General features: G+C 36.0%; 1 protein-coding gene across 1 annotated transcript in view; it reads left to right on the forward strand.

The window, feature by feature from the left end:
* Positions 1–25,945, forward strand: part of LOC145681443 (uncharacterized) — a 245,612-nt gene that overhangs the window by 203,306 nt on the left and 16,361 nt on the right. The gene's annotated exons all lie outside the window — the stretch shown is intronic.

Genomic DNA, 25,945 nt, shown 5'->3' on the forward strand with positions numbered 1-25,945 from the left:
AACTTGTTTACTATGCATGTAAAATTTTCTACTCTGCAATTGCACGGGGCGGCCAAATCTGTCATACGTATATATTTAAAATAAATATTTCTTATTGGAAACAGACTTCATGATGATGATAGTTAAATTTACTAAGTTTACCTTCCATTTGAATGATTACATTCATAAATCATGTTTAGATCGCATTAGTTTGTCATATGCACAGTGCTCAAATAAATCCCAGCATAAATTGTTTGATTGTTGACAAATACACGAACTCAACTCTCGAACAGTAGTGAACACCTGTTCCATTTAGTTAGTTATCACAGTTTTGATACGAAAACTAGTCTTGTCTTTGTCAAAAACAAGTTCCTTATCGTTGAAGATGGATACATTTAAAAAAAATTAACAGATATAGAAGGAAAATAAAAAAAATAAAGACAAAAGAGCTAGTTGCACTGGAATTACATACCGATATATTGAATAAGAATAAGAATAAGAATTATTTATTGTCGTTAAACATGATGTAATAGACAACGTCAAAATTTAAGTTTGCGTACATGTAATATTTACAATTTTAATTAATCAATACAATATTTTATATTTTACCTCGTACTACTTTTCTATTCTAATCCTGAAATTCCTTCCTGAAATTCTGAAATACTATATATACACTTTTCTAAGAGCCACTTTTTACAAAAACATTTAAAATTTTTAATCTCCATTTCTCTCACTCTAAGTGGAAATAGGTTATACAATTTCATTCCTACATACAGGGTTTTCATAAAGTATGGACGGATTTAATTCGCTTATAATTTACATAAAAATGCTCATATTGAAATCAAATAAAGTTCAAACGGTAGCGGAAGGATTAAATTTTTACCTGTAATTTGCACCAGCTCAGTTCATTCACTGCCACACCTGGAATTCCGAGTTCCATGGACCGTCTAGGAATCGACTTCTGTGGGCTGTTGATGATGCTTAACCTTATCCTGCTCACTGTTGCAGGCGATGTTGGACTTCGAGGACGGTCCAGGACGCTTCCTGTCTCCAAGAACTTAGCATGCCACTTTCGGATTGCACTCTCAGTCGGTGCCGGCTTTTTGAACTCTTTGGTGAACTTTCGACACACCAGAATTGGTGATTTTAGCTCTGCGTACCACAGAACACATTGCGCTTTCTCTTTCACCGACGATATCTTTGATACGGTAAAAAAAAATAGTCTTCTCAGAGGAGTTTTTCATTTATTTATTTCTTTAAAAGACACACACACCAATACAGCTTACAACTTACTTTTAACAGTCAACATTAAAACAACAATGAAAACAACAATGAAAACAACAATGGATGGAATTTGGTAAAAAAAACTAACCCTTGCCCTCCCTCTCCCTCTCTCAACGTGTTCAGAGTTGCCGCTTATCTAACAGTGTTGCCAACTAAAAATTTAATCCTTCCGCTACCGTTTGCACTTTATTTGATTTATATTAAGCAAATTAAATCCGTCCAGACTTTATGAAAACCCTGTATTTATAACTATTTTGCGTTTTGCACAGAAGCACATGGGGAATATTTATTGAAGCTCGGTATTGGCTTCTATAAAAAGAGCGGTGGCTCAGTGGTAGAGCGTTCACCTCTGGTGCTTGGGGTCCCGGGTTCGATCCCAGCCCCCGCCAAGTGAACTTTGTGGTGGACAAACACCGTGCTCGGGGGTTTTCTCGGGGGTCTCCCGTTTCCTCCCACTTTCTTCATTCCACCATTTCTCTCATCATCACCGTCTCCTTTAGCCTAACCGGCATAACCGTGACGTAAAACTCAAAGATTTCATTTCATTTTTCTATAAAAAGAATTACCATCTTTCCTCTGCAGGTGTGTTTGCTTTACTTTTCACTAACATGATAGATTATTATTTAAAGAATGAAAAACAGACACAAGGCCTTTCTGAGCGCGAGTGCAGTTACCCTCTATCGTTGTCCATAATGGGGTAGCATACTTAAAATTGTGGCTTTTAAGATTGGTTCTTTCTGGGGAAAGGGGGCGGGGAAATGATGACATTGCACCGGGCAACAAATTGCCTAGGGCAGGCCCTGATGTCACGATTATGTCCGTTAGGTTAAAGGAGGCGAATGATAATTGAAAGTGAATAGTTATTGAAGAATTGATGGAATGAGTTTGTGGGAAGAAAAAAAAGAACACTGAGAAAACTGACAGACACAGTGTTGTCCTTCACAAACTCAGACGACCTGGGATCAAACCAGGGATTCCTCAACTACTCACCTACTGTGGTTTCATGGATAACGGCCTTTCTAAGATCAAATCTCTGTTTTGAGATTATTATTTTTTTTTAAATGTCATGCAGATCTTCTTTCTCTTCCTTTTCATTTTGCACCATTTTTTTCTATAACATCCCTAACTAAACAGTTCTAGTTCAATCTGTTTCTTTAAGCACGACTATTTTATATTGTTTTCTTCTGTTAACTTTTCCTCATGGTTGGTCTTGGTTTCACATTCCACCTTACAAATTTTCTTAGTTGTTCTTCATAACCACAGTTCAAATGCCTTTTGATAATTTCTTATTTGTTACGTTTTATTCAAAGGACAACATATATTTGTTTTATTATTTTCTTTTTCAAAGGAAGCACGGTGGCTCAGTGGTAGAGCGCTTACCTCTGGTCAGGGGGGGGGCTGGCATAATCCCTAGCCGTGTCCGTGGTTTTTCTCGGGGTACTCCCGTTTCCTTTTACATTCTCATTGCACCAACCTGTCCATCGTCATTCACTTGCCTTAATAATATTCTCCTTTAGCCTAAAGGGCATAATCATGGGACATTAAACTGAAAGATAAAGATTTTTTTCTTTTTCCATTCCTCTTCGCTATTGCTCTTCTTCAATAGATTTTAGATCTTTATTAATTCTTCAGTGCTATTAGCGTTTAACGAAAACATGTCCAAACTTAAAGCATATGCCAGTCGATAAAGTTCATTCATCTGAAGAAATGATATGTGTAAGTGTGAATATCCATGATTTAGAGGTCTCCACGGGCTCGAGCCGAGCCCGCGGGCCCAACTCGAGCCTATAAACCATAGATCACTTTGATCTTGGAGCGTACATTTTTAAATATACAACCATATTTCCCGGGCCCTTTCGGTCCTAGCTTTGTAAATATATGCTACTATAAACGATATTTATCGGGCCGTTCTTTTTGCAGAACTTTTAAAATACAACTGCAAAATTAAACTTCTAATTACTGTAAATGAAAATATACAATTTTGAGATATTTATTAATTTTCTGTAATTTGGGTTTATTTCGGGCTCATTTGATTATCACACGGGTTCGAGCCGAGCTCGGGTGTAAAGGCTAAAACATATTTCGGACTCCGGTCGTGTTTACATTATAAATTCACCGGACGGACCAGGTCCGAGCTAAAAATTCCGGCCCGTGCATACCTCTACCATGAGTACTCTGCAAGAAAATTGAGAGAAATTAAAAATATTGTAAACGTAAAAGTTGATGTTGTACGATAATCATACGATATATTAAGATGAAACTGGTGCTGAAATACACATTTATTCAGGCTCTCATTGTGACACCAGCAAGCCGACAGTACACAATATGGTTAATTAGATATACCTCTACCCCAAAATTATGATTCACTCTTTAATTTTATTTAGCTACAATATTGTTCAAAGATGAGATATAAATAAATCGAGAGACAAGATTGAGATAAATAAAACCAGCTAAAAACCAAACCACTTGGCATAACAACCCTTTGTGGCCTGAACCGCTCCAACGCTATCTGTTAGCGACCAAATGAACTACGTCCAGGCTAGAGACGAATACGTCGTCCTGTCTCTTTTAACAGGCGTATGAAGAGCTTTCTAAACCTGATGGTCGCCACGTCTTTTATTCATGTGGCTCCCCAATTTGCCTCACGACACTAAGTGAACGCCTTAAAATTAGAAAGCACCGGCCAGGGATCGAACCCGGGACCACCCGAACGTGAGCCCGACGTTAAGATATTTGCGGATAAATTTTCATGCCTGGTTTCTGAGAAAATTGAAAAAAATATGGCGCTGTAAAGTATATTCTATTCTATGGTTTCTATTCTATTTGGAATAGATAATATTGCACATGTAAAAAAATGAATATCAGTTTACGCACATAGTGTTTGTAATACTACTAAATATCTAAAACTAGTAACTCTTTCTACCTTTTTCCCCTTCCAAATTCTATATTTGACACATTCAGTTGCAGGTCTACACAGAAATTTACATACAAAACAATTTATAGTAACTACCGTCTGTTCTATGTTCAAGAAATAGGATTTTTATCCGTACCCTTTATAATCTTGATCGTTTCTAAATGGCCATTTAAAAGAGGTGTTGGTCAGTGCAAGTAAATCGTGAGCTACGAGTAAGACAGAAATATTTTTAATGCACTTGTTTTCAAGTACACGTTTAGTGATCGTAACAGGATATGAAAGGCTAACACTGACCTTAAACGCCTCCATTGAATCAACACCGCGAAGGAGATCGTGACATCTCAATGATCTGCATTTCATTTGGGGCTCCTCCCGAAGGTATAAATACTCGTAAAATGTGTTTTTTTTTTTTCCTATATACAAGAAAGATATCTACACACAAAGAGGATTTTATGATACCATCAGCGATACATTGAAAGGTTTATGTTTCGTTTGTGTTTTACTCTGTTTATATCGTTCATAATTTAAAAGATCTCATTTTATATCTCAGGCAATACTTTATCTTTTGGAACTTAAGAAATCTCGTATACACTTCAAGCATGCCATTTTATACTCTTTGTTCCTTATCTTAAATGTATTTCTTATATTACTTTTATTTATTTCATGCGAAACATTTTATATTTTATGTATTTTATCTCCAATGCTGCCTTCCCCGCTAGTTTATTGGCTTCTGCTGCAAATAGCCGATTGGTCTGCCGATGTGACGTAGTAGTGCAGCGGTTTGATTTGTCAGGCTGACCATTGAGAGATGAAACCGATTGACCTTTGTACGCCCGCCATGGATTTGAACAAAATAGTAGACTGTCACGCTGGAAGCCCTGATGAACCCCTAATTATCACAGAGTCATGACTAATACATCGTTGGAAAGCTTATAAAACACAGATTCTAACAAGGTAACAGTCTTCTAGATCAATTCACTGAAAAATATCTTGTCTTGTATGGGAACCATCCTGAAAATAAATGTAATTTACGTCAAAAAAAATGAGACTCAAAAAGTTGGCCAATTTTGCTTCTCCTCCCCAATATAAGCAACAAGTACATATACTGGTTTTGCTATATAGTGGACTACTTCATTGCTTCATATACCAATTTTTATAAGTGCACCCCCAAGGGAGAGAATGGGCCTCCCATAAAGATCTGATGCAAAAAAGACACGAACTTTACCCTCCCCCTCCGCCGTGATACCCCGCCACATACATAAAATGCATAGCGAGAGAAGGCTTAAAGAACACACTGATACCAGAATTGTCTTCTTAGCTTAATTAGGGGCTGGCTATTGCGATTTAAAGCCTTGACGCAATAGTTGCGTAAATGGGCGTTTAAAGGTTAAGGGTTCGAGTCCCTTTGTAGTAGCATGGTCCAGAACCGAATTTTAACTGTCCTGAATGTTTCTGTGTTAGTATCGCTGTCAAATATAACAATCATGGAAAGTGTCAAAGAGAGACGATGTGAGTCTGAAGAAATTTCAATGGAAAAAGGTAGTTTTGGGCGTTCGGCTTCGGGCGGATCTTGATCACAAATCATCACGGGTTCGAGTCCCACTGAAGAGCATAGGCATTTTTACCTGTCCTTGAAGTTTCTATGTTCATGTCCCTGTCGAATTGAATTAAGTAGAATATTGAATACGATTAACTAGAAGACCATGGAGACACGTGACCAAGTTGGATCAACTTCTCCTTTTAAAAGAAGTGTCTAGCGTATGCATCTGGGTCTCGGGTTCGATTTCCGTAGCGGATCAATGGAATTTTAACGCATTACAGTGGTTCAGATTCCACTTCAAACTGTAGATCTTCGTCTCATAGAGCCTCGGTTCTGAAAAGCGACAGTAAACTGCCAACAAACAACAACAACAGATCTCCAACATATTTTATGGATACTTGTCTATGTTTTATTATTCGAAAGGAGAAGGAATAATAAGTCCAAAAGTTAAAAAAAAACAGTTATGTTTATGGTCACATTGTTTCATTGTTATAAAAAAATATTTCGAAATTAAATTTTGGAGAAAAATTATTTAAAGGTGTTAAAAATGCTTTCTGGTCTATTTTTTTGAATCCGCTGAGAACCATTTTATTTTCAAAAATATTTTACAAATCATATAAAAATGTAGTGTCAAGACAATACACACAACGCTTATGAAAAATGCAGTTATGTAATGGTTTTGATATTGTTTTCATATCTTCATCAGACTTTTTAGATCAGTGGTTTCCAACCTTGTTTACATGGAGCCCTCCTTCATAAACCTTGCACGGCTGTCTCCTTCCCATTAGTGTAGCCTACGAAAGGTTTTTCTTGTCTCGTCTCTTACATTTTTTTTCAATTTCCCGTCTCGTTTCAATTCTCGGAAAGCTTTTCTGGTTTCGTGTCAAAATGTTTCTCATTTCGTTTTGTAAATCTAATGTGTACAAAATGTATACTCTGATTTTCTTCTTAATTTCATTTAGGAGTTAATCAGAATCCTTCCGCGTCACGAGACGTCCACGAAGAGAGTGTGGTATAACAATATTTTAACTATATTTATTACTAGAAGAATGCCCGTTCTTCACACGGCGAGAATACGTTTTATTTTGGACATAAAATTCACCAAAACAGTCACCAATCAGTTTAGGAACCCCCAAATCTATGAATTCCACACTAATATTTAATGGGTGCTGAATTTGGATTTAAACGGCATCATTGGTGTCGCTATTCGTCTGAGCGACTCCGAAAACTATGAATTCGGCACTAATATCAATGATTTTCGATCAATTTTATATATATTTCCCCCTTCCCCTTTCCCAAATTTCATGGCTGAATTTGGTTTTAAACGGCATCGGAATTATCATTGTTCATCTCAGTGACCCTGAAAACTATGGATTCGACACTAATGTCTGTCATATATAAATCCCATAAATTGCACCATCAAAGCGAAATGATAAAAATCATCCCAGGCTCAAACCTCATCTATACAGAAAATTTGATCGAGATCGGTTGCGTGGTTCAAGAGTTTTTTTTTTAAGTCACAAACATAGTTCCTTGTATTGAAGTATATTGTGTAATAACTTGCGTATCTTGAAACGTTGATAAATGCTCTTCATTGTGTTTGTACAATCACTTTACCAATCTAAAGTTTTTTTCTTTTACTATGAATCATGTAATTTAAACCAGTGTTTGGGTTCCAAATTTGAGTGAACTAGTGTTGCCCACGAGACTCAAGAAATTTCTCGTCCCGTCTCGAATTTGAAAATTCCCTTTTAGACTTAACTCTTGTCACCTTTTCGAGACAAGACGAAAAATTTATCACCTCGTATGCAACACTATTTCCCATGATAAAGAGCAGGAAGACGAATAAGAAATAATTATTCGAATAATTGATCTAATATTGAAAAGGGAAATATTCGGATACAGTAGACTTCCTAGAACCCAGCACTCGATGACCCGGCCACACTCTGGCAGAGTGAAAATATACACGCGCAGACCTATTCAAGGTCATTCCCGGGTATTTTCACCATGCCGTACGTGTCGATGAACTACCGCTGGACAACTAGCGACATCTCGCCAAAAATTGGCAGACCCTCAGCGACGACTCGCAGTGGTCCCACTTCCGTTTTGAAAATTATACCACCAGTGGCAGAGACGCGACAAAACGCCAATAAACCACAAAATTACTTCTCCAAAATATGTTAAATCGCCTATATGTCTGACTAGCAGCGTTCACCCCGCTTCGCTGCGGTCACCCCGGAACGCAATAAACTTTGTTACTTAGATAATTTTTACTTTTTCGCTTTCAAGTGATATGATAAAAACCATAGAAGATTGCAGTAAATGTTAACATTATATCGCCTGTCATTTATGTTAACCCGCCCCGCTTCGCTGCGGTCACCCCGGAACGCAATAAACTTTGTTACTTAGATAATTTTTTACTTTTTCGCTTTCAAATTGCAGTAAATGTTAACATTATAGCGCCTGTCATTTATGTTAACCCGCCGAGTGACACGGTCATGCGGGTTGCATATAAATACGTTTATTTTTATACCTATGATGAACTAACAAAGGATTTGTACGTTATGGACACTTGAATGGTCAATTATCTCAAGACACTGGTAATTAAAAATTAAAGTGATATGATAAAAACCATCTAGGGTCCAAATCCTAATAACCCCCCAAAAATGAAAGAAATTGGTTCAGCCGTATTAGCGTGATGAGCTAACAAAGGATTTGTGCGTTCTCTTTTATATAATAGATTTGTTTACATTACGGTGAGTCTAAAAAAAAACACTAAAAACAAATACCCAGGGTTGGGCGCGAACTAGCAACTTATGATTACAAAGCGCATGTTCTTTCGACTTCGCTACGGAGGCGATGAAGTGAAACTCGCTTGTAGAGGGATAAATCCTTGAGGACTTTTTAATTTGACCAATGAGAGTGCTTCTTTAACCGTGTATATTCGACGATAACCGTTTGGTATAAGATAAAATGCTTTCGCCATGTAATTTTACAACAAAATAACGCGCGTTTATTTACTTTATTTCATGGCTCTCCCATATTCACTTTCTAATGATCAGTGACAGTTGCCTTTAAATTCATATAAATATACGTACTCATCTCAAGATTTTTCACTTCATGATGTAGAGGCAAAGGTTACTTTTGACCCCCGGAGCTCACATTAGAAACAATTCGTCAGAAATATATATATATATATATATATATATATATATATATATATATATATATATATATATATATATATAGATATATAGATATATAGATATATAGATATATAGATATATAGATATATAGATATATAGATATAACCGCATGCACATGACTGATGATATAGTTCGTTTTGGTCCCATCGCGATTTTCCGCGTCGAATCGAAGCAGCGCGAACCAAAATGAAATCCTCGCTTCTACCCGGTGATAACTTCAACACCCCGATTCTAGATATCTGTTTCGACTTGACGAAACCTTGCCGCCAGTGGCACACTAGCGGCAGTCCTTCGACTCGTTGCTATATCGATGATCGACGTTTACCGGCAAGTGGACCACTAGGTGTTGGCGACGTTTACGGCGTGGGGTTTCTGAGGTCTGTCTTATCAGGTAAATTACTGTACAATGTGTATTCATTAATTTTCATTATCATGTGTAGTAAAAGTTATATGCCTTCATAAGTACGTACTTTTCCTTTGTTTAAGGGTATTTGGGCAATTTATTCTCTGTTGTATTCTCAAGGAATCAATACATACAAGTAGAGTACTGCATTTTCTGAGGAAATACTCGTACTTATTCTCTTTTTAACTTCCATTCCCGATAATCCGGCATTTTCACAAACTCGATCAGCCTTCAGTCCACATTAGATCGAGTTTTCCGGACTTTACTGTATTCGAATAATTTTAACAGTTCTAGTCCAGATAGCATTTTAGTAGCAGCCCCCATATAATGTTACTAGTAGTTAGGAACATGAAACAAGTCACACAAACAAGACAAAAAAGAAAAAAAGAAAGAAAATATGTACGTAAAGGCTAATATGCAAATCAAGAGTACGCATTACGGCTATGTCTAATGTTTTCTTTTTGTTTTTTCCTACCTCATACGCCGTTACTGTAGTGTTAGTGGACTTAATGCGTGCAAAACTGACCTAACCAACCCTATGTTTTAGCAGCGAGTACAAACAGATCAATCATTCTCTCGAATATATCGTCGACGTTTATGTAGTTCTCGCATAATTTAAGACACTGTCATACGTGACGAGGAAATGATAAAAATGTTAACTCTCTCCCCCTTCTCTAATTTCTTTGGTTAACTCTGCTTGCCTTATTTAATAATCTTAAACACGTTCTGCTGCAGCAGCAAGAAGAAGGAAAATGTGTGTTTTTTGTATCCATTAGTCGTTTTCATAAAAAAAGGTGGTTTTACGTTCGTTAGTTATGAGTTTGAGAATATTTATGAAAACAAGTTTAATTGGAGCAACAGTTTCTTCTTCTTCTTTCTTTTTTTTGGGGGGAGGGGAGAATGTGTTAGGTCGTCATCATGTCATGTTCTCAATCTAAAACGAAGAAGTGAGAGCAAATTTAATGATGTTTTATGGTTGTTAATACTATGTTATATCATTACATAAGTGCTGTCTGCTAATGGATTCAAGTCAGGTTACCTGTCCTTCACAACAGTGATAAATTTGCATAATGTTATTGACAGCATTAAAGAGGAATTCTCTATCCTTAGCTAGCCACTGCTTACACATTATAAAGTGAGTAAGAAGCACTTTTTTAGATTTCGTTTTTTGTGTTGGGTTGTCATTTTTCCAAAGCACAATATCGAGGCGTTTCATTCGGTTTGCCATCTTTCCAAAGCAAAATGTAGGGACACTTCATCCAGCTATGCAAAGGACGGGGGATGTACCAGCGTTTCTTTTTTCCTTAGTAATATAATATAATCCTTTCTATAGAGAAAAGTGAATCATATACAGTATATCGAATTTATAAAATGAAAGTAAGACAATTTAGATCATACAGAGCTTATAAAATAAAATACATATAATATACAGGGTAAATCAAAAGGATGGACCCGATTTCAGAAATTCATTCCGTGAAATCTAATAAACATATATTATTGTGAGACATGCACTTGGAGAGGTTAACTTTCAAAGTTTGGTTCCCACGCAATGATTACACCTCCTACCTCCAAGAGCCAGCACCGAGCATTCAAGGAAAATGGCGTTGATTGGAAAGCAGAGATCTTTCTGTATGCTTGATTATCATATAAACAAGCAGGGTTGAATTCAGGGGGTAGCCCGGGGGGAATCTCCCCCCCGAAGAAAATTCATTCCCCCCCGGAGAAACAAAAAATTTCAGTCACAAAATGTAGAAATTACTTCACCCAATTGTTTGCTTTCTTTCCGTGCACGTGCAGACGAAATCCGATCTCTCAATATACATATAAACGACGCAGACCCAGTCTATATAAATACTAAACATGTAACATCTAAGATAGAATACCAAATAGTCAATAAAACCTGTATTTCTTAACGCTATGACCGAGTTTGGTAGAACATTAAATTGTCAACTGTTGAAGAAAGGTTTGTGTTTTAGTAGGTACTATACTCTCGCCCTATATTATATATTAGTAGGTAGCACTAGCACAGATTGAGATAGGAAAGGGAAGATCTTTCGATCATTCAATATGATCTCTGATGTCAGCAGACTTCAGTTCTTGAAAATGTACAGTTCTTGCATTATTTGAAATAGAGCGCCTAAATCCCATTTCTCGCATCGGAAGTAACAGACGTAAATATGTTTTACAATTGTTAAAGTAAACACACCTTTCTTTAATTAAAAATAATTCAGTTAAAGGGTGAGATTCAGAGGGCGTCATTTAGAGGGATCAGGGAGGAACAGTTATCCCTCCTGGGTTAAAGATTTATATAGAATTTATCAATATAAAATAGTATATAAGTGAAAGATTGCTATTGTAGGTGACGAGGGAGGGGCAAGCAGGGCGACGGCCCGGGCACCGAAGTAAGAGGCGCAAAATTTGGGAGGGAAGAAGAAAAGAAAAGAGGGAAAGAAAAACAGAGGAATAAAACACATGTGCACATATTATATAAAATAAAAGAAAAAAAGTAATGAAAAGTGCTCAAAATCAAGGAAAAGCAGGGTTTACTTTTCAAAATTTTCTCACCTTTCGCGGCTGGTCTGTCGACCTCACTCATATATACGGGGGTGCCGTCGTATAGTCTCGCGCCAAGCGCTGATTTTCCACGACACGGCACTAATTCTACTGAAGATTTCGTAAACTAAACTATTGATATGTATGCAGTGAAGAAACCAAGGCTAATATGCTTGATTTAGAATCAGAAGTGTGAGAAACAATGATTACTTTTTGTTAAGATATTCGTATGTATGTTTGTTTTAGGACAAAAAATATTTGAGTTAATTTAAATCTTTTTAAAAACTTCTACATTAGTAACAAACAGTAACTACTGAATATAGGAAATAATAACAAAAGTAGCTACTGTAAATAGCAATTAAACTTTAGTGTAACATATTTTTGCCAGTCTTTATTTAATGTTTTAGATAAAATTAAACGATTGTTTTTTTTTTAAATTATAATCTTACATTGAATATTTATCAGCAATTAGTCTCAATATTAGGTAAGATGTGGGTGTGAATGGAATTGTTAAATATGCTGCTTTCTTGCAAAAATACAGAAAAACAACCCTCCCCCCCGAGTAGTTGACATTCCCCCCCGGGTGAAAATGTCTGAATTCAACACTGTAAACAAGTGTGTGATTAATGTGCAATGACATTTCCGTACCAAATGACGGAGAGACCCTACCTATGAGAGAGGCTATTCGTAACAGTCCAATAAAGATAGTATTGAGAAAGGAACAAATTAGTAACAAATTAGTAAAAGCTGAAAATTGGTATGGAAGTAGGGTAATGTGTCAAGAATACACTGAAAAAAAAATGTAATTAAATTGCCCATCAATGTAAAATCATTTACTCTGCATTTTGTAAGCTGATAGATTAGATTTCCTTAGATTAGATTACAAAATTTGCTGGGTCTTTTTTACAGATTTACAGTAAATTTATAAGAAAGTGTGATATTTTTATGGATAAAAATGTAATTTTACACCATTTCATATTAGTAATTTTACTTTATAGGTGTAAATTGATTTACATAGACGATTGGCAAAAAGATTGCCACCGTTTCTTGTAAATTTATCTACGAAATTTTTTTACAGTGTAAAATAATAAAGTCCCCTAAAATACCACTGTAGGTTTTCCTGCAATTTTGAAAAGTGGCCGCCATCTTTAGACGACGACAAGGAATTTATGGAAATCGTCACCCTTTACATTTATTCCTCTAGTCACCGTTCTAATTATCACAAAGCCATGGATCATATATGGTTGGAAAGCTGGAAAGACAGAAAATCTAAGTATGTGATCGTATGAACAATTGTCGGAAAGCAGGAATTGTGTGCTCTAATTTATGTCAGTGCCGAGGAATTGGATATATGAATGCGCAACCAAATGATGAAGAGCATGGACATGAACGAGATAACAATGATAATCTCGTTGATTTCAAATAAAATAAGACTGAATGGACTAGTTACAAAAATGTTTTTAAAGTGCATACTAACGTCTAGTGTAACATTAAGTTTGATTTGAAGAATACTAGTAGAAAAATTGCATTCTAGTTATAAACAAGACATTTAAAAACAAAATTACATTCAAACGACTATTGTTGTTGAGAGTGATTTTGAGTGTGAATTAGTTTTCCCATGCAAAGGAGACTACTAATTTCTGCTACTTTCTAATACTGTCAATAAATTATTTTTGTGCTATATTTACGTGGTGTAAAACTATCTGTCATTAAAGCTTACTCCATTGGGAAAAATGTACGGTACCCCATTTTTAAAGTAAATTAATAATTATGATAGTGAAAACGGTAGTGGAGTTTTGTTAACATACGATAATTGTCAGTGTTGCAAATTTTAAATATTTTCTTTATGAAAATCACGTTTTGTCCCAAAACTTTGGGGATTTGCTCTTCTTCCACAGATTGGGCTTGATTAGTATAAGTGTTACCTCGTTCGAATTTATGTTTCTTAAGATTTCCAATGCTATATAATTCTTAGTCCTATGTAATAACAGAAGGTGACTAGAGCCGTGAAAATGAATTTCAGCTTATGCACTTTTGTATATACAAAGAGGTCAGAAAGTAATATTGGTTATCATTTTTTTCTCAGTTTCTATTACACCGATTTGTGTCATTGTTGACTATGTTTGTGATAAATATTAAGGACATCTGTTGCTTTGTTGATGTGTAATGACAGTCAGTGATGCAAACTTCCCATGATTTCTGAAAATACGTATACCTTTTTTTTTTTTTTTAATAAGAAAAAGCTGTTTTCTTCTTCCTCTTCTTGTAGAAATTTAGCACGATGAGCATATGTGTTATTTACTTAGATTTTCTGTCTTTCAAGCTTTCCTAATATATATGATACATGGCTTTGTGATAATTAGAACGGTGACTAGAGGAATAAATGTAAAGGATGACAATTTCCATAAATTCCTTGTTGTCGTCTAAAGATGGCGGCCATTTTTCAAAATTGTGGGGAAAGCTTACAGTGGGATTTTAGGGGACTTTTAGTATGTTATTCCTGACACATTCCCCTACTTCCATATCAATTTTCAGCTTGTTACTAATTTGTTCCTTTCTTGGCAGGAGGATTAGCTATCTTTACTGGACCATAAGTGGTATGAACATTTCACAGATTCGGGCTGCATCTGTAAATGAAACTCAATTGACTTGCTATTGACTGCAACATGCTATCATACAAAATATTTGGCAGGAGATAGACTATTGGCGTGTTACGTGAGGTGCTCATATAGAACACTTGTGATATATTTGAAGCAAACGTAGACAGTTAACTTTTTTTAGCATATGTTTCACGATAATATATGTTCATTAGATTTCACAGAATAAATTTCTGAAATCGGTTCCATCATTTTGACTTGCCCTGTATAATAAAAATATAGCCAATTTGAATAGTATGTAGTCTATGTATAGCTCTATACCTAAATACATGCAAAGTAAAAAAATAGAAATAATTAACTATCCCAATATTTTAATATAATTTTTGTTGTGGGAACAATATCGTTTGTTGTTATTGCTTCAGTTGCTGGCACTACCAGATTTATCACTGCTGCTGCTGCCGCTCATATTTAAGAGGCCTCATCACTGCGAAATTAAAATACCGCTAATTTTACAGTAATTATGTGATATCTTCAAATAGATAAAAGATAATCGAAAAATGGAACAAGACCTCTCTAGACAATATTATTTTTCGTGAGATACCGTTATCAAGACCCACTTATCTGCTTGATTTCCAGCCATTTAGAAAATCGGCATTTATTTTCGCGTTTCTAGATAACTGCAAACGCAAAGCTACTAGGTGAATCGTGATAACGCTACCTCATGCAACGTCGTCTAGGGAGGTCTTGATCCACTTTTCGATTATCTTTTATCTATTTGAAGATATCACATAATTACTGTAAAATTAGCGGTATTTTAATTTTGCAGTGATATGGACTCTTAAATGTTTATTTCTGGTTTGTTTTATCTTGGCACACTTCCCGCCAGTGCACTTGGTTGGCCTTTAAAGTAGTTTCTGCTGAGCCCTCACATGAATGATTTTACAGTACAACCCCTCAAATCCGAACCCCGGAAATCCGAAAACCCGCAAATCCGAACACGTTCTCAGAAGAAAAAAATAACTACAGCTGGAGAATGAAAAAAAATATTCACACAAATTTAGTTTTTTTAAAGGTTTTAACATTTTTAGACTTAATGCTTATTCTAAATCATTATCTAATTCTAATACAAGAAGACAGTTACAGATATGCGACAATCATTTTGGACATGAGTGTACATCAGCCAGTCAAGGTCACTGCCCTTTCGACCACTGGGCCACCCTGTCTAATCTCAGTCGTTGTTTTACCGCCAATTCAATGACGAAATAAGTACGTAATATTTCCCGGGTAGTCCGAACCCCCCGAAATCCGAACAGGCTTCAGCCACAATTAGTTCGGATTTGAGGGGTTGTACTGTATTCAATAGACGTCTTATTGGCTTTGTCGTGTAGGTGACGTTAGTTGTCAGCCAGCCTATCAAATGAAGTCATTGCTATTTATCGGGTATTTGAAGTGCTTACTTGCCACACGTGAACGAGTGTGTTACAAGTTACTTGTGAGTGATGTGGCGTTTTGGTGTTTCCAAGCGTATTGTAACTCGCAACTTAACTGCGGTGTGGCAAGAACGCGTTGTAGACAGATCCATCCTTTAGGCGGGAAGAGTGCCAAGATAAAACAAACGTACTCTAGTTGCTGCCTTGTGAAGTCAATTTTCACTAACAAACTGAGCTTAGACTTTCAGTTGCCAGGCACATTGCTGCCTGCATGCTGCTGTTATGAGGTTTCCTCTTATTTTAATAATAATAATAATAATAATAATAATAATAATAATAATAATAATAATAATAATAATAATAATAATAAATTTCATCAATAAATATGAAAATCCGAACATCTTACTGTCCCGACAGAGCCATGTCGGGACACGGGACATATTCTCCAAAATCGGGACAGCAAACTCTTATCAAATTTAAAGTTGCATACTAATTTATTAGTTTTGTGTAGTATTTTCGGCAATGGAAGAAAATAATAATACTATTTATTTATTTTACTGTGGACATGAAACAATAAAAATGAAGAATTTTTAATAATAAATATAAACAAGCCTGATACTAAAAAAGAAACAAGTAAGGAAAAGGTAATCGTAATGGCAATGACAATTGTAATGATAATGCATATCACTACAGCAGGTAAAAGTAGTAATTGCTTGCCTGTCACATAAAAAAGGGCATTGGTAGATCGACACTACCACCCGAGAACGCCGAACTCCAGTCTTGGAATGGTGTTCTTACCAGAAAGCACGTTATCCAAGAACTCCCCGTAAATCTGGAATTATTTTTCCCAGTGTAACTTTTCTTTTTTTACTATTCTTTTTGAATTGTCCTGTATGTAAACATTTCTTAATGGAATATACATCTTTGTACGATATTCAGTATAGCATGGTAATTTCGATGTGTCAATACTTGCGAATATATATATTCAAAATTTCGTTATCATTAAACCCCTTCCGTAGTCTGCATTCTTTATACATCCTACGGACTGTTGCATCTTTCGAGTTGCCTCTTGGCTAAGCGGTTATCGTATGCACTTTTGGCATGGGAGATCCGGGTTCGATTCCTGGTGCGAGCTCGTGGTTCGGATACCACGTTAAGTTGTAGGTTCATGTCTCATATAACCTCGCTGCTGAAAGGGACACTAAACTGAAAATCAAATAAAAACGCATCTTTTCTCGATCCGTTGTATAACCGTTAGAAAAAAAAAATAGAATTTCTAGCAATGTTATTGTGAGATTAAAAAAAGTTTTTCCCAGGCATACTTCTGAAAGGCTTTGCATTTCTTACTCTTTTTTTCCCGAGCTATGATGAATTGCGATTAGATATCATTCACTTGCAGGGCATATCCTATAGCGAATAGTGTCCCAGCGCCCCTTTCCCCCCCCCATGTCCAAAATTTTCTGGGAAGAAAGCCTGACTAGAAATAGCAAATAATAACTTCTTAAAAAAATAAATATCATCTTCACACAAAGCACTTTTATTTCGATATCCACACACACGTTGTTGATAGAATGAACTAGTGCAGATAATTGCGAAGGCTGGCCAAGTGGATGGAAATGGGCGGTTCTATTTCACATCCTCCTCTTAGCGCCTATTAAGTGTTCGTGACTTTGATATTAGCTCTGCCTTTAGAGATTCCAGAGATCCGTTTACGAGTGCTTCACTTGATATGTTCTTCCTTAAAAAAAATAATCAAAACAAAAATAAAAAGCCTTTAGATTAGAAGAGCCCAACTAAATGAATAGTGGTCTAATTTGTTGCTTTAAACACAATGATTTACGCTATCATCCAAGATAACTTTGCGATTGAGTCCCGAAGACTAGTTATTAAGTAAATAAGTTAACTTTTAATACCTGAGTACCGGTTCACAAATTTAATTCTTTATGCCCCCAAGAAAATTATTAACTTTCTTCAGACAGTCGCTATCTTATGATATTCTCCAAGTGAAAAATAACTGGATTTTAATGCATAATATACGACCTATGAATATAAAATGTGTAAATTATAAGTTGCAGTTTAGAAGCTTATTGATCCAATTTAAGATCATTTAAAAATTAAGATTCAATTTTGAATAATCACTTAAATGATAAATTTGCAATTCGTTTCGAAGTGATTCGACTGAAGATCTTGGCAGTGTAGAAGATAGCGAGCAGTTTACCACAACTCGATTTTGGTGTTGTTTGCCAGTATTTTGATTGCAGATTTATCAGATAACATCATCGTGAAGATTAACACATGCCTGACGCAATATACAAGGGCTACCAGGTATTCCTATTTTTAATCGCCTGTGAGTAAGTGTTAAGTGTTCTTGCGTTGGCAGGGTTGCCATATTTAAAAAATGAAAATCCGGGACGCTACTAAATTATGAGAATCTTTGAAATGCTTAAAATGAAAACAAGTGTTATATACTAATTTACTTTCTTCCATTAGATAGAGTTGTTCAAGTATTACGTAATCATATTTTTAGTCATTTAGTAGACCTTCCTCTCTAGTTAAGGAACGTATACAGATGATTTACCCCCTCCTCCTCGTAAGCAATTTTTTATTTATTTTTTTATTTTTTATTTATTTTTTATTTATTTTATTTATTTTTTTGTTTCTCAGAATCTGTTATGTTTCTTGGTTTTCAGAGTCTGTTTTAGCTCATTCGAAGTATGATGTTTCCTTTCACACGTTTTGTCTGTTTGTGTTGTATCCGTTTTTAAGAATGGTAATTCATTGGCAATATGTTCTGGTGATGTTTGTTATTTTCAAAGAACTTGTTTCGTTGATTTTTTAAATTTTATTTCTATTTTTAACAGACTAACAACTCAACAACTCGCATGTGTGCTTACGTCAGAAGTTGAAGAGAATAATCATATACCTAATCCTGTGAAAAAAAAGCAAACTATAATATTTCCTTCCTTTCTTCTTCGCTGAAATCCGGGACATATAAGCGTCCTGAGAAATATTTTCGGGACACAGATTTCTTCTTCCGTTGCCATTCTTTCCGTCACGGTCCCGGATTTTGCGGAAAGAATGGCTACCCTATGCGTTGGGAATTAGAAAATTTGTCTATATGAGAGTACGATTGAAACGGAAAGGAACATTAATTCCTAATAAACCTCAAATCCTAATTTTTACGAATGCTTCATAAATTGACAATAGTACTTCTTTTAATCCAGTCCTATTACTTATTAGTATCCAGTCCTATTATTAGACCTCCTATTACCTAATGTTCTATTCGTACATCGTATTATGCGATTCACGAACTACGTTTTATGTAATTAAGGAATGTATCGACAGTAGTTCGCGAAGAGGAACAAGTTACATGATGTCAATAAATTGTAAAAAATTACGATTCAACCTTAAAAGGAAGTGTAATTTCTAGTACATTTGAAAAAAAAGATTAAAAAACATCATTATATTTAATAATTTAGTTACGTAACTCTTATAAAAGACTAGTTATAATGATCTATCTGATTACAAATATTAATAACTCACATTTATCAACAAACACATATGTGAAAGTAATATTCAAATGCTTTAGTGGTTGGGCAAAGCTGATTCATAGTTATACCGTTCGCCACTGTCGTGATAGTAACACTAGATGGCGACGAATGAGGACAGAAAGCCTTTTAGTATTAGTAGGGGAGCTTACGGGAAGTATCCTGCACTTTGTGTTAAAAAGGTGCCACTCGGATATGTTGTTCCCCTGAACCAACTAAGCAGGAATCAAAGTGGCCCCACTCCAACAGGCGGCCAGAATCCAATATGGCGGCTATCAAAGATGGCCGCCTCTGCGAATTCATAGTGTTGGTTTTAGAGGCCTATATCTCCTTAACTAATAGTCCAATCTTCACGATTCAAAAACTAAATGACGTAGAAGATAACAGGATCTGATAAATTAGCAAAAGGTTTTACCTAACACTGAAATTAACACCTACAAAAATTATTTAATTTCGAACTTTACATTTCTTATGATGAAGTTTACTCATATTTTTTAAAATAACAAGTAAACGGCTGGAATTATCGAAAAAGATGTGGTATAACTTTTTAAAGAGTGTTAAATTATCTTTCATTTGGTGTATAGTTCATTCAGATTGGTTAGTAAACAACGAAGTTATGACAATTTAAAGATTCGCATTGAGTCGATTGATTTTCCCAAATTTCGAACGAGAGTTCATTTACCGTAATAAAACATCATGATGGATGCTGCATTGTACGAAATAAATCATTCTCTTGTGATGTATTCTTCATAAGTCCCACTTTCACCAGAAGCACAAAGTAGCCTGACCAACAGGCCCGTATCCAGGGGGGTCTAGGGGGGCCGGCCCCCCATAAATTTTTGCTGACCCCCTAAAATTTTCACGGTAGGCTTGCAAATGAACTATAATATGGTGATGAACTATAATATGGTTGGATCTGCCCCCCTCCCTAACCAGCCTGGTCCCCCTACATTTTTGGGCTGGCTACGGGCCTGTTGACCAAGCCTGGTTATGAATCCAATATGGCGGCCATTAAGTATGATTCATAAAAATTAGTTTCTTTCGAAATATTGACCCGAGTATCTAGATTTGTAAACGAATACGGACAAAATAATATCACCTATTCTACTACTATTCACTTTTACACATGAATCAAGTTTAAGAATATCTTAAGAAATTACGTGCGTAGCGTCACGATAGAAAAGTTTTATGGTTTCTTCTGAATTGAAAGAGAACTGCACAGAAAGACTAAGAAGTAAATTAACGTCTTTAAACCATAGACATTGGCTATATGTCCTTTACAATATTATAAGAAAAATACATAAAGCAGTATATTGTTATAAATTAGAAAGTAAATAATTTCTTTCGTATTGTAAGAACAGAAACATAACACAAACACTTGGTTCGATAATTTGAAATTCACAATATATCTTTTGGATTTTCTATGTGTACAAACAGTTTTATGATTTCGATGAACAGTTAATATTACTTTGTGTACAAGCTATTCTATAAAGAATAATACATTTAAGTTTATCTATTTATTGGTACGTTTCTAACGTCGTGCAAATTTACTGTGGATCAACTGAATTTTTAAAAATAATGAGTGCTACTTACATGAAAGTTTTATTGGTCTAGATCTTCGTTTTCAGTTTCCATCACCTTTCCACATGTTCCCCTACACATAGAACGAAAAAGCAGCACGGGACGCTTGCACTTCTACAACGACATCTTGTGGTACATGTCTTGCAGGCACATTTCAAAAGGAGTTTCCTATATGCTTCGTACACAACTGTAATGGAAGTCTATGTTGGAGAAAGTTCACTTCCATTGTCAGTTCATCCCCAGGGTGAAGGAATATGTGCTGTCTTCTTTATTGCCTGGCCCCAGATTTGTCCAGCTTGGTATGCTGCACGCTTGGTGTGAAGAAGCAAGGCATCACAAGTTGGAGGAAGCGCAGTAAGAGGTCTGCCCTTTTCCAAAAAGAATTCTCGCCGGGCTTCATTAACTTTAAATTTTTCACTTGCTTTTGAATATAATAGGACTACATACCGTTGCAGTAAATTAAAACAATCTTCGCCTATGTTGATTACAGGGTATGAAATTGTTAGAAAAGCTGTGGTCACCTCTAGATACAAAAGCCATGTTTTTCATGCTTATAATTTTCCATGTCTGAGAAAGTATGACACTGTATCACATCCTGTAAACGCGTGGAGGCCTCGTAATTTTTCTTTTCCTAATGCTTTTGAAATATGATGAACTTGGAGAAATCAATGATGTTTCTTGGTGCCGAAAGATATCCATAATTCTTCTAAACCGTGTCGCTCAAAGTCGTAGAAAAACGATACAGCAAGTATTACAACATCTGTGTCTACTGTGCGGATAACTATCTTCTTGTGTCCATTTAATGCTGCATCAAAGCAATGTAACATGATCCCACTATCAGCTTCTTCTAAATGATTTCCTGATGATTTGTTTGAAAATGTTGGAAGATTTATTGAAGTTTCTTTGTGATATCCATTGCTCGTTGCTACCTCAAAGTTACTTTCTTCCTTTTCACACATAGACTTTCCAAGAAAAAGGAACAGTTCTTATTTATTTTCGTCATTACGAAGAAAATCGTTCCACTTCCTAGGAATTGGTGTAGTTGGTGTTACTTTTGTCCTTATTCCTACACCCCTGCTTTCTCTTGTGGAAGATTTTATGCTCTTTGAAGAGTATCTATCCCATATCAGATCCACTCGCTTTGCATGGAATGTGTCTGCTTCTCTTTGAATATTCGAAGAAATTACACTGGAAATAATCACAAAATGTTTCTACTGATGCTGGTTGCAAAATGTGAACCAAAACTGCTCCATCAAATAATAAAATATCACAAGAATTAGGAAAGTGTTTTTCTTTGATGTTGGTTTCACTCTAGAAGCATAACTAAGTCGGACTGTTTTGAGGATTGTGAATTATGGTAGAGACTGTGGAATTGGTTGACTCTCGTGCAGAAAGAATTAATCCAAGTCAAGTCGTCTTGTTTGACTGACGCGTAGTAAGCGAGAGAATAGCACAACGTCCATCTTAAGTAATTTTATTTCATTTCTGTTTCTTTTATTCTTTTGAAGGGAAGAATGAAGCACTAGAGAAGATTTTTTCATGGGCGAAAAGAACGGCTTGGTACATTCTACTAATCTTTCTTGCACAAATTCCTTGTACATATTAGACCCTTTTTCTTCTGCTGAATATAGGGATTCAATTACGTCACCGCTATAGAGGATTCTGGAAGCAACATTAACAAGTCCATTATTTTCTTCAAACGGATTCCCCAATTCAACGAAAACTTCTTTCATCTTTTCAACAGACAACTTAAATCTTTCTTGCATCGACAAGTAATCTTCATGGTGCTTATTATCAGGATCATATTCATTATATGACATTTTGAATTCATTAATTAGTCTACTAATTTCTGGTCCCGCTGTCATCCATTTGACAAGAGCATTGTTGTCGTGTAAGAGACCAATCGCCCCACCATCACCTTTTATAATTTTGTTAATCTGTTCGTGAGCCTGATCTATAGTTATTGCAGAGAAAGGTTTTGATGTCTTTCTTACCACAAAGTAACCCATTTCGAAAGCATTCATAATTTCAGGATATGTTTCTTCCAACTTCTTCAAATCTAAAATGCGAACGGGAAGCCAACGAGCATAGCTAAGGTGGACCATTGCGAAAAACAATTATGCAATTCGTTATGGGTTTCAACGTAGAGCTTAAAATTTCCTTGACATATGGCTCTGATGTAAATTAAGAGTAAAATCACGAGACGGTAATATATTATCCAAAACTTAAACGTTGGACACGAAGATTCCTTTTCAGTGCACTAGTTCATGAAAAATTGCCCTGATGAAGAATTCTGATATGCATCACGCAGCAAATGATGTAAAACTGTCAGAGTAATCTGATGAGCAAAGCGAGCTTTTGTAATGTGAGTTACTTTCAATATATTGTCAGCGGTTCCTGGTGTTGCTGCATCTGACTTGTATAAAATTTCTACCCAATCACTTCCATCTAACCATTTGCCTATAAAATGCAGGAAGGCTTGTTCGATGTGTAATCCTCCCAGCATCAGAATTGATGATCTCCGCCATATAACTCTGGCCAATTCCATTGAATTCGTTTCCCCAAGGCAAATAGTGGTTGATCCATTACAAGAACTGGAACTTGTCCTTTGTTGAGTTTGTCTGTAAGTTCCCGTACAACATTCATTTCGTGCCGTATCATACCAACAGATTTAGAGTCTTCCTTAAACAACGGAAGCAGACAGCATATACTTAGCATTTGCAGAGTTTCAGTTTTCGAGGCATGGTGTACAGACCAAGTGCAAGTAGTATCATTTTTTAAGCATGCTTCAAGCCAACACTCCTATGTTTTTTCTTCTGCGAAAAATCCACTTCATGGACAAAACTTCCTCTAAAAACTGCGGGTTCTGTTGAGGTAAAACTAGTTCCTTACTCATGATATAAGCAAGAGGTACTAGAACATAATTATCGGCGAGAACAGAAGCAGTTCTCATTTTTATATTCACTTATACAGTGAGACATGGTCATTTCAAATGCCACGGTTATCCTTAGAAGGATGCTGGAAAATAGAAATGCTCGTACCATGAAAACAATCCTTTGATGTTGCGCTAGAAGAATTGTAGTCAATATTATCTAATGCTGCAACGGTTAAAATACTTCGACGAAGAGTGGAAGGACACACCCATTTCGTCACTTTGATTTATCAAGCACTGAGAAAGACTTGAAGATATTTCCTGTGCACGTGTAGACGAATTGCCTAGTGAATGCAATTCATTTATGAGAGATTTTTTTACGAGTTTTAGCATACACGCTCAGCCCAACATAGAGAGGAAGAGGTGGCTTGCGATTGTATTTGTGCCTTGCTGCTTCTGTTTCAATATCACCTGCTTTCTGATGGAAGTTATAAAATATAAGTTGACTAATAGTTGAAGTTGCTTGACTTGCATTGCTATCAGGGTTGACAGATGAACCATAAAGTAACATATTAACAGCAGCTATTAGTGAAAGAGGAACAGAATCTTCGTGGCAGTGATTCTCAAATTTTCCTGCAAAATGACTCTTGTGGTTTGCCATATCCTTTCGAAGCATCTTAACAACACGACTTAGTGCCATAGCATCTTCATTAATGTCTTTCTCCAGCTCACTTATTATGTCAGATCCTTCTGAAAGTAAAACATATTCTCTGCCAGACAGATGAGCTGTAAGCTCAAGCCTGTGACGAAAAATCCTTTTACGAAATCTTGTACTATCAACTACTATTTCTTCTGATTCAGGCTTCTTCATAACCGTCATTAACCGTGTTTTGTACAATTTAAGAAGATCGATCATTTTGAATCGACGACTTCTTGGTAACACAAGAATTGCGTAGGCCCCCCAAACTTTGCCTTTTTGTGTGATTCCGAACTATTCTCGCCGAAACATTACACGGGATTTACGCCATCGTTACTTTCAATGGAAATACTTTGAGAATAGTGCAGTTGTTATTACTCCAAGTTTTTTAAACGCTCAGTTCTATCCGATTCTTTTGACGTATTTCGAAACATGATTTGGAGTTCATTCCTTCCCATACTTATTCTGTGGGGCAGAAGGATGGGGGAGAGAAAAATGTTTGTTATTACTTTGTCATACTTGTTTATAAATCTAGATTCTGCAATAAATATTTCCAAAAAGACTTATCTTTATGGATGATAATTAATGGCCGCCATATTGGATGGCGACCATGTTGGTTGAACCAGGCTTGGTCAACAGGCCCGTAGCCAGCCCAAAAATGCAGGGGGACCAGGCTGGTTAGGGAGGGGGCAGATCCAACCATATTATAGTTCATCACCATATTATAGTTCATTTGCAAGCCTATCGTGAAAATTTTAGGGGGTCAGCAAAAATTTATGGGGGGCCGGCCCCCCTAGACCCCCCTGGATACGGGCCTGTTGGTCAGGCTACTTTGTGCTTCTGGAGAAAGTGAGACTTATGAAGAATACATCACAAGAGAATGATTTATTTCGTACAATGCAGCATCCATCAGTGATGTTTTATTACGATAAATGAACTCTCGTAGTCTCGTTCGAAATTTGGGAAAATCAATCGCCTCAACGCGAATCTTTAAATTGTCATAACTTCGTTGTTTACTAACCAATCTGAATGAACTATACACCAAATGAAAGATAATTTAACACTCTTTAAAAAGTTATACCACATCTTTTTCGATAATTCCAGCCGTTTACTTGTTATTTTTAAAAATATGAGTAAACTCCATCATAAGAAATGTAAAGTTCGAAATTAAATAATTTTTGTAGGTGTTAATTTCAGTGTTAGGTAAAACCTTTTGCTAATTTATCAGATCCTGTTATCTTCTACGTCATTTAGTTTTTGAATCGTGAAGATTGGACTATTAGTTAAGGAGATATAGGCCTCTAAAACCAACACTATGAATTCGCAGAGGCGACCATCTTT

Source organism: Thermobia domestica, chromosome 3, assembly GCF_964235325.1.
Source record: "Thermobia domestica chromosome 3, izTheDome1.hap1.1, whole genome shotgun sequence".
In the NCBI taxonomy this organism is placed as follows: Eukaryota; Metazoa; Arthropoda; class Insecta; order Zygentoma; family Lepismatidae; genus Thermobia; species Thermobia domestica.